Source organism: Manis pentadactyla, chromosome 3 (genome assembly GCF_030020395.1).
Source record: "Manis pentadactyla isolate mManPen7 chromosome 3, mManPen7.hap1, whole genome shotgun sequence".
NCBI classification, from domain to species: Eukaryota; Metazoa; Chordata; class Mammalia; order Pholidota; family Manidae; genus Manis; species Manis pentadactyla.
In genome coordinates, this window is record NC_080021.1 from 130849165 (window position 1) to 130862261 (window position 13097).

A 13097-nucleotide genomic window follows, 5' to 3' on the forward strand; every position below is an offset into this window, starting at 1 on the left:
GGGGTTGGTTCATTTTTATATATGATATAAAATAAAGATACATGCTTTTTTATGGATGTGTTCAACTCTTCCAGTATCACTTGTTGAAAGTGGTATTTCCCACATGATATTGGTAACTTTTATTTGGAGCTTTCCTGAGCTTCACTGATAAAACTGATAGGCTGCACATGCCCTCTGTTAACATGTTTTCATTAATGTTTTTATTATGTCTGGTTCGTAGTCCTTCCAATGTTTTAAAAATTCCTCAAAATGCTGCTGCTAATTTTGAAAACATTTCTCCAAGTTGTTGTTATGAGTTGACTACCTGTCTTGGCTATTTCCTATCTTTCCCATGAGCCTCAGAGTGGACAGGAAAGTGAATGCACCTGCTCAGGTGGCCATCTTGTTGCTTTTTTAGTTAATGCTTTTTTTCATAGTTTATTACCAAATTGGCACCTTGTTTTACCCTCTAACTTCAGTTTCTTACCACCTTTCTCCCCTGAACATGAGAGCATTAGCAGGACATACATAGTCTCATGAAAATATTCTTTCAATAGAAGTTGAAATTCAGGAATATGATGTCTTTGTACAGTGAGACCAGTGTGTCTGTGCTTTTACCAAGCCAGCAAGAAAGACTGTTTGGCTTCCCAGGCAGAACATGGAGGGGTATTCTTCAATCCTTTGTTTCTATTTTTGGCTACAGGTTGTGGCCTATGGTTCCTAGTTTTCCTTCTTTGAGTGCAACTGTGAAGGTTTCAATAAGTGTGCTTCCACAGATCTTTTTTAGTAACTTGGGTTGGGCTTTTCTGACATGCCAATATCTTAATCCATAAGTCCCTATATTTAGAGGGAAAAGTAGGAAAAGCCCCGGGACTCAGCACAATTAGCATGGGATGAATGTTTTTATTTCATGGTCTCTCTGATCCTGGGGAATTTGTGTTTTAACTGGTCACAAGGCAAAACCCCAAATGGCAAATGGGACTGTATATCCTCTCTGACAGCAGCTAAAGCTTGCAAGAGTGGAAAAGTCTGAATTTATCCCAAATATAAGCCAACTTATGCTTCTATTATTGAACTTTTTGTGACAACAGTTCAAAGTCAGATTAATTTATTTGATTTTCATGGTCTACTGCCCATCCTCTGGTATAATTCCTTTACTATACAATTGAGACAATGCAGGCAGAGAAATAACTCCCAGAGGGAATAAACCATGAAATAATTAAGAGCTGACCATATTCTTTAGAAATGCACAGCTTGCCTTTAAAAATGAAGTAAACAGAAGACACATGGACGTAAAATTGTCTCATTTTCCTCTTCCTTGTTTCTCAGAAAATCAAGGCTGCCCACATCTGACTCAGCGACTCACTAATGCACCTTCAGTTCTTTTAACGTTAGGATCCATTTGATGAAAACAAAGGAAACCCTCTGTTTCTTTTATTCACTCACATAACATGGACTTCACCCATTTAACATATACATTTCAGTGTTTTTAGTAGATTTGCTATTAATCCATTAATGACTAGCTTTTTCCCCTTGTCATAAATCATCTGGCCACACCGTGTGCGTCTGTTCATCTGGCCACACCGTGGCCACACCGTGTGCATCTGTTTCTCGGTTCTCCAGCCGCTTCCTTACAGATTTGATTACTGCAGCTGTAGTGAGGGTTATAACTGGGGCACGTGATGCCTTCTACTTCTTTCCTACTTTTCAAAATCAGTTCAGAGATTTCAGTTCTCTTGCCTTCCCGTATAAATTTGACAATATGCTAATTGATTTCTACAGAAAATTTACTGTGATTTTGGGAGGACTTGCTTGATCCTATATATCAATTTGAGGAGAATTGATAATTTTACTATGTTTATACTTGTAATCCATTAACAGGGAATATCTCTCCATTCACTGAGACTACCTTTGATTGCTTTCATCAGTGTTTTGTAATTTTGGCATACATTGTTGTACACAAGTATTTCATTTCTTTGCACACGTACAAATATGATTTTAATTTGGTTTCCACATGTTCATTGAGAGTATATAGAAATGTGATTATTTTTGCATGCTGTGTTTATATCTCATGACACTGACAAGCTCACATATTAACCCTAAGGAGTTTTATGATGATTCCTTGGGGGTGTGCATCACGTAGACTGAATCTTCTGCAAATAGTGACAGTTCTTCCTTTCTTTTTGATACACCTGCAGTTTACTTTAGTTTCTTGCTTAATTGAACTGGTTAAAATTTGCAGTTCTATACTAAAAAGCTGTACCGAGAGTGGATATCTTGCCTTGTTCTTGATTTTAGGGGGGAAAGAAGTCTTCACCATGCAATAATAAGTTAACCGTAGGTCTTATATAGATATTTTTTACAAGATTGAGGAAGTTTCTATTTATCCATTTTTGCTGAGCTTATTCATCACGAGTTATTGTTGAATTTTATCAAATTCTTTTTCTGCACCAGTTGACATGTTTATGTGATTTTTAAAAAATATGATGAAATACATTTATTGATATTTGAGAATGGAAACAGCCTGCATCACTGGAATAGATCACTTTGGTCATGGTGTATAATTTTGTATATTGATTAATTGGATTTGCATTTTAAAAAACCTGTGTCAGTATTCATGACACAAAGTATGTTTAGTTTTCTTTTTTGTAGTGTCTTTGTCTGGTTTTGTTAGAGTGCAAAACTAACTTCATAGAATGAAGTGGGAAGTACTTTCTCATTATATTTTCTGGAAGACAATGTGTAAAATTGTTTTTAATTCTTAAATGTTGGGTACAATTCTTGGCCCTGGAGATTTATTTTGGGGAGTTTTTTCAAGTATGAGTTTAATTTCATTAATAGTTTTCTAATTATTTCAGATTTGGTGAATTTCGGTACTTCATGCTTTTCAAAGAATTGGGCCGTTTTGTCTAAAGTTACAGAATTTTATGTGCACAGTGTTGCAGTATTCCCTTACTTATTCCCTTTTGATGTCTGTGAGGTCTAGAGTCATAGTCTCTTTTCATTCCAGATTTGGTAATCTATGTCTCCTGTCCCTTTTTTCCTTCATAAATCATAATAGAGATTTTTCAGTTCAAGTGTTTTAAAAAACACTATTTGTTTCTTTTTTTCCTATCTGCTTTCAATTTCATTTATTTCTACCCTATTTTATTTCTTTTAACCTGCTTGCTCTAGATTAACTTTTCTGTTCTTTTTCTAGTTTCTTACTGTTAAATCTTAGGTAGTTGATTTCGGGCCACTAGGATTCAGTGCTCGCATTTCGCTCTCACGGCTGTTTTAGCTGCTCCCCTCCAGTTGTGAGGACTTGTCCTCATTCTCATGGTTATTAAGCTCCCTCTGTTTCCCTTTGCTGTCTGCTTTATTCCGTTTCATTTGTTCTGTCTGGATGTGTAGCCATGCTTTCCTCTGTCAGGGCCATTCTGCTACTGAGCCCATCTAGACAATTTTTAATTAGATGTCTGCATTTCTCAACTCTAAAATTTCCTTCTGGTTCTTCCATCTTCTATTGCTTGCTAAATCTTTCTATTTTTACTTGTTTCCAGCATTTTTTAGTTTCTCATCCTTGTCAGACAATTCTGACATCTTTTCATTGGAGTCTATTAATTGTCTTTTTTAAATTGAAGTTGGCATGTCCTGGTTCTGGGTGTGATGAGTGATACTTTTTTATTGTATCATTGGTGTTTGGTTGTTATGAAACTCTGGCTCTTATATGCCTTCTTTAAATCATGTTTTAGTGCTGGGGTAAGTGGCAGTGCCACCCCATTGCCAGCAGGTGGGGTGGAAATCTAGCACTGCAATCATTCTGCGTATTACCACCATGCAGAGGAGTGGGGGTGCCTGCTGACTGTCAAGCAGGTTTGGAAACCTAAGCTCCTGCTTGGCCTCTAGGACTATCACTGGGTGGAGAACAGGTGCCTCATTATCACAGGGTGAGGGTGGAAATCCTGGTCTGCACTGTCTCACCTACACCACTCAGGCTGGGAAGGGTTGTGGTGCTTCATTACCGCCAGGGTGGACATGCATACCCCCTTGGCCTCTGCAGTGCCATGGGGAGGGCAAGAGTACCCTGCTACCTTCACCCGGGCAGGTTGCAATCAGGCCCCACCCCCTAGGCGCTGATGGGAGGGGTACCTCATTCTTGCTGAGCAGCATGGCGTGCTTGGTTTCCCACTGAGACTTGCTGAGAGCAGTGAGAGGCCACATTCTATTTCTGTTGGGTTTGACTGGAGAAGAATGGCTATTGTCAAAAAGGTTACTTTCTTATTAGATTGGCCCTTTCTCAGTCCTGCAGCTGAAAAGAAGTCTTCAAGATTTTTCTTATCTGCTCCCATTGGCATTTCTGGGTTGCAGACTTGTCTTGCCTCCAGAATATGTGGAGGCAAAAAGAAAACCAAAGGAGCCCTGTTCTTCCTGGATCCCCAGGGCCCCGAGCTGATGCCCCTGCTTGTGATTGTTTTCCCTATAATTAGCTGTTCATTGTGGGATGAACAGGGAGAGATGCATGCATCCATCTCATCTCTAGCTGGAAGTCTTCCCCCGTAACATTCTTTACACAGAGTTTTATTTTTAGAAGAGTCTTAGATTTACAGGAATTGAACACAGATTTAAGAAGATTGTACAAAGAGTTCCAAAATACCCCACGCTTAGTTTCCCCTACTACTAACATTGTACATTAGTATACATTTATTATAATTTGTTGTATAGCTATCTGTGTTACCATTAATACACTAATATTAATACATGATTCACCAAAGGTCACACTTTATTCAGATTTCTTTGTTTTTACCTGGTGTCCTTTTTCTGTTCCAGGATCCCATTTAGTTGTCACCTTCTTAGGCTCCACTTGGCTGTGACAGTTTCTTAAACTTCCCATGTCTTTGATAACCATGACAGCTTTGAGGAAGACTCTTGTAGACCATGGCTTTGTTGGAATTTGTCTGATGTTTCTCTCTTATTTACACTGGAGGAGGAAGATCACAGAATTAAAGTGCCGTCTTCATCACATTCTGTCAAGTTCTACACTGTCAATATGATTTATCATTGCTGATGCTGACCTTGACCCCCTGACCAGGTAATGTTAGCCAGGCTTCTCCACTGAACACTTACTGTTCCCTCCTCCCCCTTATTTTGTGGAAAGAAGTCACTATGTACAGCCCTGCTGAAGGCATTGGGAATTATACCTCCCTTCCTTGAGGACAGAGGACACACGTAAATTATTTGGAGTTCTTCACAGGAGATTTGTCCATTCTCCCCCATTTATTTATTTATTCAATCATTTATATCATTATGGATTCCTGGAAATTTATCTTATACTTTTAAAAATAATCCCAAACTATTTTTTTTGTTCAAACTCTTCCGGCTTGGGCCTTTGGGAGTTCTTTCGGTTTGCTCCCGTGTCATGTTAGCATCTCTCCACCAATGTCGGTCTTCTTTTCTGAGCACTTGCCTACTTTCTGACACTACAAGATATACATGTTGTATATCCCATATTCCGGTCCTACAACCAGATACTTATCCAAGGAGCCTTGGCTTTTTAAATTTAAGAATGGGATTAGAGACCAAGATCTGGGCACTAGACGCACTTACTTCCTGGGATATTTCCTTTAGGCTCTCTCAGCAGGCAGAGCACGTAATCTATGAGCGTGTATTGTCCTGTGTGTTTACACGCATCTGCAAGTATTTCTTTCTGCGAACCCCTGTATCTGTATTAGCTAAACGTGAGTTCTGCTGGTTTCCAACTCGAGTCTGCTACCGCGTGGATCACCCAGCCTCCTTCCCCTGCTCATCTGGGACCTCCATGCTCCCACCATATTCCTCAGACATTTACTTAATTGTTCAAATCCATATAAATGCAGCAGGGGCAGAACTGATTCGCATGCCCGTGTGGGGACAAACTTCCCCAGCAGAGCGCAGTCTGGTGAAGGTTGCTTTGGCTTCGGCTCAGACCCCCCACTTCCCAGCTGCATCCCTGCTCATGGTTTGCTCCCACCCCCTTCGGGGAGGTTGTTTTGCACATCTGTAATGCATTTATGCTTTGTGTCGTCGTCTGCATTCTATCCTGGGATCTCCAACTTTCTAAATGAATTTTAAGTTTCCAGATTAAGGTTCACCCCCTGTTCTGTAAAGTTCTATGGTTTTTGACAAATGTGTCATGCCACGTACCCACCATTACAGTATCTAGTGAATAGTTTCACCACCCTAAAAAAAATGCAACCTGTTTCACCTATTCAGTGCTCTCCCCTTCTTATGAACCCCTAGAAACCCTTGATTATTTTTCACTGTCTCTACAGTGTTGTCTTTTCCAGAATGTATAAAATTGGAATCATACAGGATATAACCTTTCTAGACTATAAAGTATCCTTTCTCTTTATATTTTAACACTTCTAGTTAAAAAGAATTATCTATTTGTGATAATTGAGAAAGTAAGCAGAAAAAACAATGTGTGCTTGTTTTATAAGGACAGGCATTTCCTTGCATGGAAAAATAATTGTATTACAAAATGCATTTGTAAGGCTGCTCTGTAAAATTTGGATTTGATTTCAGCTCCCACTGGTAGATGTACATGAACAGTATCTATTGGTTTGACTAACTAGGACATGCATCACGTATTAATAGTTACTTGGAAATAATTCTGAAGCTTTTCCTGAGACTATTGTATCATCTGTCCTTCTCCCAAACGCTCTTTCTCAAGTAACTTCTGGGTACCTGAACAAATATTCATGTGTCTTTGCCTCTTGTCTCTTTCTAAACAACCTCAGTGAGCCAAAGGTGAATTACTCAGAATATGCAATGGTTTTTCAGGGTATAGGATTCAGGGGACATGGAACAAAGAGGACATTTTACCTTTAGCACCAGGACAAATTGCTTGGCACCCTTTGTGTTCGAGCCCCTTCGCCACCTTGCAGCAACCATTGGAAACTTAGCATGGCCTCTCAAAAGAAATCTCACACTAGACTCCCTGTTCCCGCTCTTCCTCACCAACAGTCCCCTGTAAAATGTAGAGTGACCTTTCCTGCTTCATGTCCCCTGATGGGCTCCCCAAATTCCTCAGCACCGTGGTGAAGCAGAGCTTCATCTGGAATGGACACTGTCCATTTCCTACACGTGGTCCCTTCTTTGCTGCCCTAGAGCTTCCATCTTCTTGCTGTTGTGGCTCATCTCAGGTTCATTTCTGATGCCAGGCCTCTGCCGGTGGTGCACCACGGTCCCAGGCTCTTCCTGAGCTCCCTGTGAGCCAGGACTCAGTCATTTATATGGCACCCCCTCAGAGAGGCTTTCCCCACTCCCCCTGCACAGAGATCACTGTTTTGTTGTATTTTCTCTGTCATGCTAGAATTATCTGCATTGCTTTTCTATGCTGCTCTGTCTGCTCTCCCCTTCAGGATGAATTCTGCATTCAGAAAGCAACCTTCCCTGTTTGGTTTGCTGCCAAATCCCAATACCTGAGAGACAGATGAGAGGCTCTCAGCAGGTCTTTGTTGAGTGGATGTATAGCTGAACAACTAATGTCACGCTTCTTACTGGCATTGAAACGGCTTCCTGGCAGCAGCCACATGCCTGGGCCACATTTCCCTTGACCTGCAGGAAAGCATAGAACTCCTTTCGTGTATTTCTCAGGCACAGCACATTTTCTGCCCCAGAAGTAATCTCTGCCCTGTAAAGCTAATAGGAGGAACAACCACTTTCCGACTTGTACAGCCCAAATATATCTTGATAAAACAAAACAAAACAAAACCTTCATTTGCTACAGACAACCTATTTTCACTGTGAAATTTAGGAAGCCGAGTCACTTGCTAAAAGAAACAGGTCCCTCTGACATTTATTCTTTAGTATATACTACCAAAACCCAGGAAATACTCAACTGCTGTGGAGAGGAAGGTATCACAGGGAAAAAAGAGAATTGGGTTCAGGGATGTAAGACGCCTCGAGTGAGCCAGACGGTCGTGAGTAATACCAATCCCCTCCTCACTGCCAAGCTTCCCAAAGGAAATGTTTGCACACCAACAGGGTCCAGTGTCCTGGATGTAAATACTCAGAAAAGGTAGGTATTTGCCCCAAATGCTGCAGCACAGTATTATCAAGAGATTCTCAGAAGAGGAAAGAGAGGCACCTGGCATTCAAAGACTGCCTTGTATTCTTTGCAATACATCCCGAAGTGTGAAATATCCCAGCAGCAAATGAAATCACAAATGTGTTTTTGACAACTGGAAGCCTTGGGGGCAGAAGTCACTTTGGGATAAAATTGATGCCTACCTCAAGCCACTGATGTTTTACAGACCTTCATAATTCAGCTGAGACAACAACGAGCCTCAATTCTTGTGTCTGCCTTGATGGTGATGCTGGAAAAGGCCATAGTTCTATTTTACTATGCAGTTGAAATACATTTTTGCCTTTAAATATAAAATAACCATTTTAATCTATAATAAAATAAATGTTTTTGAAAACTGTTGTAGCACTCAGTTTAAATAGTAGAGATAAACATAATATGTATCTAGTTGAGTATACAATAGCAGATAAAATATTATCCTTTTGATTTATTTTAATTTACATCTAGTAATCAGTTGACCATAATTTTACCCCTAATATATGATAATGGATGTAAAATTTAAATGGTGTTCCCACTCATTCATCATTATATTGGAACTGATCATTGTGCCTTATGAAGAGATCAGAAACCGTATGAAGTATGATTTTCATTCTTTTCCTTCTGCAATTCTGAGAGTTTCAATTACCCATGGAAACATCCACCAGTATTTCCAGAAAGGGCATGAAGAGGGGTGGGTGTAGAAGTTGGGGGTGTGTCTGCTGCCCCCACCTATCAGCTCTCCAGGACCACGTGGACTGTGCTGAGGTTCCCGGGGAGGCTGCCGCGGACCCACATCTGTGAGCATCGTCTGTCTGGCTCCTTGGGAAAGGCTATTAGTCCATTCCATGGCTTTGGGGAAGAACAAGGGGATGGGGGGGTTTGGTGAAGACCACTAACCTTAGGCCTTGGAACCAGGCAATCTGGACAAAGCTCTCCACTGTGTTACGGAGTCGCTGTGTGATCTCAGGAAGTTCCTCAGCTTCTCTCAGCCTCTATGAGATTAAAAACACTCATTTTGCAGGGTTCTTGTGAAGATGAATAATAACATATTAAACTGAATTCATAACCAATACATTCATTTTATAATTCATTTCTAAATCTACCTTAAAACCCCCAAGGCTCTGGCCCAGGCCCGCTGCTCCGCCCGGAGGCTCTGTCGTATTTCTCACGGTCACCGTCCATTTACACACCTTCCCAAGGCTTCTGTTTTCTCACCCAATAATCCCAGCTGCTTGAGCCTTTCTCCCCAGGGCCTTATTTTGATTAACTGCTCATAATTAAAATTAAATTTGATGAACTGGAACCAGAGCTTTTAGTTGGCTTCTCTTTAGCACTTCACATGCTAATTTAGTAAAACTCAGAAAATGGAAAGAATATAATTTCCTATAATTAAAGGGAGGATGAAAAACAGAGCAATTTTCTGGATAAAAGAGCCATGCTCTTAATGCTGAACTTTTTGTGTGAGTATATCTGAATGTATTGTAAAAAGATCTCTTTGATATGTAAATCAGCTCAGTTGTCAGATTTGCTGGGATAGATGCAAAATATAGTGTAGTTTTTATGGTGTAGTATTTTAGAATATATTTGTGGTATAGATATTTATATTTTCTCACTAGTATTATGATGGTAAAAAAAGTACGTTTTGTAAACTTTATTCCTTTAGAAATCTGCTCTATCTATAAATTCATGATTTTCTATTATAATATAAGCTTATCATTTATACAAAAGTATGCACTTCACTATTAAACATATTAATAGAAACAAATATGTGTCAGCAAATAGTAAAAAAATAGGAAACTAATTCTAAAGGAATTAAGTAAAGTTTGCAAAGCATATTTTTTACCATCTTAACCATTTTTATGTACATTTTTAATGTGTAGTATTGTTAACTATACGCACGTTGTTGTGAATAGATCTCTAGAACTTTTTCGTCTTTCAGAACAGAAACTCTGTACTCACTGAACAACCCCCCCAGCCCTCCTTCCAGCCCTGCAACCAGCATTCTACCTTCTGTTTCTAGGACTTTTAATAGTTTAGGCACTACATATAAGTGGAATCATACAGTCTGCCTTTTTGTGATTTAGTTATTTCACTTAGCATAATATTCTTCAAGATTCACCCATCTTGTTGCATTGATAAGATTTGTCTTTTTTTAAAGACTGAATAATATTTCTTGGTATGTATGTTTACCCATTCATCTACTGATGGACACTTTGAATGCTTTTATCTCTTGGCTATTGTGAATAGTACAGCAACAAACGTGTGCAAATACCCCTTCAAGATCCTCCTTTCATTTCTTGTGGGTTTATATCCAGAAGTGGAACTGCTGGATCTTATGATAATTTAATTTTCAATTTTTTTGAAAAACCTCCACCTCCTTTCTGTTTACCATGGTGACTGTACCATTTTACAAGGCCACCAACAGTGTAGAAGGGTTCTAATTTCTCTGCACCCTCAGCAAACCTTCTTATGTTCTGTTTTTCTGGCAGGGATCATCTTGGCGGTCACTGTGGTTTCACCTGCATGTCCCTGATGGTCAGGGACACTGGTCGTTTTCATGTGCTTATTGGCAATTTGCATATTTTCTTTGAAGAAATACTTATTCGTGTTCTTTGCTAATTTTATAATTGAGCTATTTGGGTTTTTGTTGTTGTTGTTATTGTTGAGTTGTAGGAATTCTTTGTATATTCTGGAGAGTTAACCCCTTATCAGATATATGATTTTCTCCCAATTCATTGGTTGCCTTTTCACTCAGTTGATTGTTTCCTTTCCTGTGCAGAAGTTTAAAAGCTTCATATAGCCCCATTTGTCTGTTTTTGTTCTTGTTCCTTTGTTTTTGGTGTTTAATTCATGTATGTTATGTAAGGTAAGATTCCAACCTCATTCCATTTCATGGGGATATCCAGGTTTCCCATGAAATTTATTTATTTATTTATATAAGGTATCATTGATATACACTCTTATGAACGTTTTATAAGAAAAACAACGTGGTTACTACATTTCACTCTTATTATCGAGTCCCCCCAATACCCCATTGCAGTCCTATCCGTCACTGTAGTAAGATGCTGCAGAGTTACTACTTGTCTTCTCTGAGCTACACTGTCTTCCCTGTGACCCCACACACACCATGTACACCAACCATGAAGTTATTTTTTAATTAACCAAAAAGTCTTATATATATGTATGAAAGGGACTGAGGCTATGATGAATAGGAGGTAGAATGTGGAAGATGGAAGATGTCTGTCAAGAGACTGAGAAAACTTGAAATGTCTGAGCTCATAGAGCAGAGTAAGGATGACATGGGATAAAGAAATAAAGGACTTCGAATAAGAAGAGAATTCTATCAAAGAATGGAGGACCTATAGCACAGAGAGGCATTTCCCTAGTAAACACCAACTTTTTCCAGTGCATCATATATACTACAGTCATATTATTGTAATTCCTTGTATGATAACTATTTTGTCCATAAGACCATGAATTTTGGAAAAACAAGATCTGAGTCTAAATTATTTACTATTTTATTATTATGGTCTGACCCAATGGCTGGCACACAGTATACAGTCAATACAGATTCATTGAACAACAGATTGAAGGACTTCCACTTCTAGCATGATTATGGACAAGACTATCTGAAGACCTCTTTCCACGAAACACTTAGAAATGCTGCATAAAATATAGCAAAATATTCTCAAACATGGAGAAGGCCAGAAAAGGGTCGCTTCTAGACTCTAGCAGGGTAACTCTAGAAGAGTAACATTGTGAAAAGCACCCAGAGCTTTCACCACAGTGAAGGCCTACTTCCCGTGGGAAGACAGCCAGAGCATCAGCCCACCTAAGGGAGGCATCTACCTGACTCCAGGCACCACGGCCCTCCTCTCTCACCTAAGGGAGAAAAAGGACTGCCAAGACACACTCATGAAGGCCACACATCAGGAGCACAGGCCCACTGAAAGAGCAAGACTTACCAAAGATCACTGCGTGTGCCTCCCCACTACACTCTTTACCACCCTGCCAGCAGTGGATTCCAGCTGAAAGAACTGTAAGAAGTAGACGTCTCTGCAGAGGAGTCACCGGGGAAGGCCGAGGGACAATGGCAAGCAAAGAAGGAATTTGACGAGTCTGGTACTCGCTACAACAAGCATGAAACACAGTCAGTTCCTAGTCGGGGTATCATAAAACTTCACACTAAAAGCCTGTTTCCTCAGTTACTATTGCCCAATATGTCATGCCAGATTTCAACAAAAAAATCACAGGTCATATGAAGAGGCAAGAAAAACACAACCAGAAGAGAAAAAGCAGGCAGACTCAGACATGACACATGTTAGAATTGTCAGACAGGGAAGTTGAAGAACTTTTATTCATATGTTAAAGACTCTAGTCGAAGAACTAAACATCACTCAAAAAGAGTTGTAGAATGTAAGCAGAGAGAGAATATAGTAAAATATAAAAATAAAATGCTACAAGTCAAAACCACTGTAACAAAATTGAAGAGTGCCTTTGATGGGCTCATTAGCATAATGGAAACAGGTGAAAAAAGAATCAATTAACTTGAGATAATCAATAGAAAATTCCCTAACTGAAATGTAGAGAGAAAAAAGTATAAAATAATATCCAAGAGATCCAAGAATTGTCAGACAATTAAAAAAGATATGATGCATGCATAAGTGGAATACCTGAATGAGAAGAAAGAGAAAACAGAGTAGAGAAATATTTGAAGTACTAATCTTTGTAATTTTAAAAGAATTAATGGCAGACACTAAAATACAAATCCAGGAAGCTCAGCAAACAAGCAGACTAAATACCAAAAAAACCCCACAAAAAACACAACTTACACCTGGGCATATCATACTCAATCTTCAGAAAATGTGCAAAGAAAATCTTGAAAGAAGCCTAGAGAAAAATAAAATGTATTACCAAAGAGAAACAAGATAAGTATTACAGCAGACCTGTCATCAGAAACCCTGCCAGCAAAATAAGAGTGGAGTGATATTTTAAATGTTGAGGAGAAAAATCACCAACCTAGAATTCTATA

The 13097-nt window shown here is 39.3% G+C and overlaps 1 long non-coding RNA gene across 1 annotated transcript in view; it reads right to left on the reverse strand.

The window, feature by feature from the left end:
* The window catches only part of LOC118926333 (uncharacterized), a 29658-nt gene extending 17221 nt beyond the window's left edge, over window positions 1-12437 (reverse strand). The window contains exons 1-4 of the long non-coding RNA XR_008996428.1: window positions 12031-12437; window positions 8963-9057; window positions 8233-8318; window positions 4766-7557 (exon numbers count right to left, since the gene is read on the reverse strand). This is a non-coding gene — a long non-coding RNA (uncharacterized LOC118926333). The remainder of the gene's footprint in view (window positions 1-4765; window positions 7558-8232; window positions 8319-8962; window positions 9058-12030) is intronic.
* Between the last annotated feature and the right edge of the window lie 660 nt (window positions 12438-13097).